The sequence below is a fragment of the Drosophila tropicalis genome, unplaced genomic scaffold, assembly GCF_018151085.1.
Source record: "Drosophila tropicalis isolate 14030-0801.00 unplaced genomic scaffold, ASM1815108v1 contig_483, whole genome shotgun sequence".
Taxonomy (NCBI): Eukaryota; Metazoa; Arthropoda; class Insecta; order Diptera; family Drosophilidae; genus Drosophila; species Drosophila tropicalis.
Window position 1 is genome coordinate 273,824 of NW_027172951.1, and position 4,634 is coordinate 278,457.

The following is a 4,634-nucleotide window of genomic DNA, read 5'->3' on the forward strand; positions in this document are numbered from 1 at the left end:
CAGTAAATGAAAAACTCAGAATTATAAATAGTGAAAACGACATCGAAGATAAATTAATCAAATTTGAAAAAATTCTCTACGTATACAACCATAAGACGAGACATAAAACAACTAACCAAACACCATCGGACATTTTTATCTATGCAAGATCCCCTGACTATAATACCCAAACGAATAAAATATATCAAATAAAGAATTTAAATGAAGATAGACACGACTTCGAAATCGACACTAGATGTTGGAATACCCCTAAATTATCAACATTACGCAATACTATCAGTCATTAGGCAATACTACTAAAATTTTATACTATATATTAGTCATTACGCAATACTGTCATCTTTTCAATGACTGGTCACACTTGCTCTTTAACTTCCCCTTTTGCTCTGAAAACTTGAATTGTGTGCATGTGGTCCCGGTGTTGGAGTGAAAAAAATAATCAAAGAATAAATAAATAATCAACGTATAAAATTAAACTTAAATAGAAAACTTTAATTGAATGTGTAAACATTAAGAATATTTTAAATAAGCCCGCTCCTCGTCTCAGTGAATTTCCCCGATAACCGAATTTGGCCACACTAAAAGGGTATAATACACTGAGGCGGGGTACGGGCACACTCTCTCTCTCAATATATGTAACTAACAAGACCACATGTCTAATAAAAATTAAAGAAATAAAATACATACATATAATATCAATCCCAAGCGATAAATAACTAAAAAATAAAGAGAGTTTACAAATCAGGTGTGGGGTTTGCCCAAAAAAAAGTATTTTTATGAAATACACCGAAATCATTAAATTAAATAAAACCGCATTGTTTGAGTTCCTATCGGCCAAGGAAGTACCTTGCGACAAAGAAGCGTCCATTTACCAATTGCGAGCATTGGTAAAAGCAGTTATGTCAGGAAGTCAGTTGGAACCGTCTGGAGAAAGTGATGTACCCGAAGAACAGGCAATCAGCCCAGCAGTGTCTGCGAATGTGCTTACCGGACAACTTGTTGATGTTGGTCCGGAGCCTCCTATTGAGCAGCGCAGCTTAGGAAACAGTGAGCTGCCGAGTACACCGGATCAAGTGGGTCCTAACCAGTTGCCGACGATGTCTCGTGAGACCCCTGTAGAACCAGACGTGAACGTGCATGTTCGTGAAAGCGCACTGGCGAGCGAAGCTGACGAATTGGCTTCGATACTTAGCAGCATCGAATTGTAAACCGCACGTAAGAATCTGGCTGAGTTAAAAACACGTGTTATGGAGCTTGAGGAGAACCTAAGCAGACCGGAACACAATTGCCGCTTGAACTTGAAGGATGTCGAAACTACTGTACCTAAATTTTCTGGTGATGGTGATCTGTCTATTCACATATGGATTCGTGAATTAGAGAAAGCGGCTAGAGTGTATGTACTGAGTGATGCCCAATGTTGGTCGTTGGGCAACCGACTGCTGGAGGGATCTGCTAGAGCATACATGACATACGAAAAGACTAAGAGCTGAAGGATGCCCTTGTGAAGGTATTTGGCCTTCAAATGACAAACGAAGAGATTGCTAACCAGATGAAAAAGCGCCCGATCGGCAAAGGAGAGTCACTCTTGCAGTATTTCATCATTATGCGAAATTTGGCTCAGCAGGGTAACTTCGAAGACACCGATGTGGTCAAATACATTGTTGACGGACTTCAACATCAAACCGGATTGTCCACACCATTGTACTATTGTAGTTCTCTGAACGAATGGCGAGAAAAGATGATGCGTTTTAAAACAGTTCAGCCACCAGTCAAAAACAACGTTCCGCAAGCTCGTCAGATTTCAGACCGTGCGCAGGCCATTACGCCTGCTGTAAAGGAGACGATATGTTACAATTGCCGCCAGATTAGTCACTTAAGCACTGACTGTTCACTCCCCGAGAGACCAAAAGTAAGTTGTTTTCGGTGCTTCAAAGTGGGCCATCAGTACCGGAATTGTCCGAAGCGAAGCCAAATCGCCGCCATGAGCGCCATTGAAGCCCCGGACACCATTTATTCAATTAGTAAGTTAAAGAATATCTTGTGTGTGTGTGTGAGATTAAAGCTTCGTCGTTTTGAAGAAAAGCTGTTTGAGTCCGTGTGAGATAAACCGGTGTTCTTCTTTAAGAAAAAATTCACTAGAACCGTCTGAGTTAAAACCGTGTGTTCCTTTAGGGAAAAGTTATTTAAACCCGTAAGATCCCTTAGAGAAAATTTGTTCAACACCGTCTAAGTTAAAAACGTGTGAGATAAAAGGAAAATGTTGTTCAAAATCGTGTGAGACAATCCCGTGTGTCCATTTAGGGAAGAGATGTTTAAAGCCGTGTGAGCTAGATAAAAGCTTCTTAAAACCGTTTGAGAATAAACCTTGTTTCTTTTTAGACAAAAATTCTGTCGATCCGAGATTAAGTAGATTACAAGAAAGTAAAGAACCGTTACGGTGTAGTCAAAGCGAAAAAGGTGATCAATTTGATCAAAATGAGTCGCCGAACCTGGTTGGCGTAGTGGGTGTATCTCCGCAAGATGTTGATATTTATAACAGATAAGAGATCCGGATATCCGTAAATTAAGAGAGAATTTAGAAAAAGGTGATGATGTTGGATTCGAGTTAATTGATGGTATAGTCTACAAGAGAAATGCTAAGGAAAGACTGTGTTTGTATGCACCGACTCGCATGCAAGAAGAACTAATAAGAAAATGTAACGAGAAACTGGGTCATTTAGCCGTTGAGAAAAGTGTAAACAATTTGAAAGAAAAGTACTGGTTCCCTTTAAACAATGCTAAAGTAAAGACATTTATAACGAACTGTCTGCCGTGTATTCTACATAATGTTCCCAGAACTATGCATAATAGAACCTTGCATAGTATTCCGAAGAGTCCGATTCCGTTCGATACTATCCATGTTGACCACGTAGGTCCCTTACCGAGTGTTATATCGAAAAGAAAGCATCTTTTGGTAGTGATTGACGCATTTACGAAGTTACAATATATAAATATTGACGACTTACTCAATTGCCCTACAAAGGTATCTTAGAATCAGCCCGAAACTATATATATAAAAAAAATATTTGTGAAATTGATTTGTGCGTGCATTTCGTTTTTTTTTTTTTTTTTTTGTATATGCATAAATACATAAATATTTTGGAAATTTAGAGTAATGGCTTTACCGAATTAATACAATGCCTAACGAAACTTTGCGGCAGGCGACATCACTGCACGTGAAATTTTGTTGAATTTAGATGCGGTATACGAGCGTAAAAGCGCTGCTTCTCATTCAAACGTTTAATGAACCTCAAACTATCTAGTGAAACAAAACTTTTGACACACAACAAAAGAAGTTTTTTAAGGGGGAAAAATGAACTGTTACCATTTTATAGGGGCAAATAAAAATAAGAATCTTATCAACAAATTAATCAAGCTTGACTTGCAACATCGAACCACGTTTTCGCATTCATGATAAAAAAAAATTATTATTATTATTGTATAAATTATTTAATGAAATATAAATCAGATGTATTCAACTCATTTAAAGATTTTGTATCTAAAAGCGAAAGCCAAAGATAGTAACGATATAAATCAAAAAGAAACCCAAAAGGAAAATTAGGAATGTGATCAGCTTAGTTTTCCGAATGAAAGTATGGAAAGAGATCAGCTCAATTTCCCGAATGAAAGTAGGGAAAGTGATCAACTCAACCCTAATGAAAGTAAGGAAAAAGATCAGCTCAATTTCCCGAATGAAAGTAAGGCAAGTGATTAACTCAACCCGAATAAAAGTAAGGAAAATGATCAACTCAACTCGAATGAAAGTACGGAATATAATAGAGCGAATAAAAAAAGAAGACCTGATCTCCTGAATGATAGTAAGGAATTATACATTTTATCCTATAACGAACATGAAACTCTTAATAATTTTATTTTAAATGCACATTCAATTTTTGATGAAGTCCCAAGTTCTTCTGAAGAAAAATTACATAGAAATGATAAATCCGATTGGGAGGAAGCAATAAAGACAGAGTTGAATGCCCATGAAGTCAATAACACCTGGACAATTATAAAAAAGCCAGAAAACAAAAATATTGTAGATAGTAGATGGGTATTTTCGATTAAATATAACGAACTAGGCGTTCCAATCTAATATAAAGCAAGACAATGGTACATTAAAGGAGGAAATATACATGAAACCTCCACAAGGCGTACCATGCAATGCTGGACATGTATGCAAGCTAATCAAGGCCATATATGGGCTTAAACCGGCAGTTAGGTGCTGGTTTCAAGTATTTGAACTTGCATTAATAGAATTCAAATTTGTAAACTCTCCGGTTGATCGCTGTATATTCTAGATAAAGGTGACATTACGAAAAACATATATGTGTTATTATATGTTAATGACTTAGTAATAGCCTCAGGAGATATGAATGAAATGAATAGATTCAAAAAATACTTAAGCGAGAGTTTTAGGATGACCGACTTAAATGAGATAAGACAAATCATTGGCATTAGAATAGAAATAAATAAAGACAAAATAGATTTAAGCCAAGCTGCATATGTGAAAAGAATTTTAAAACTCCGATCCGACATCAAGAACGGGTAGTGCTCAAAAGTGTATAATAGTGAAAAAAATATTTACGCCAACTGTC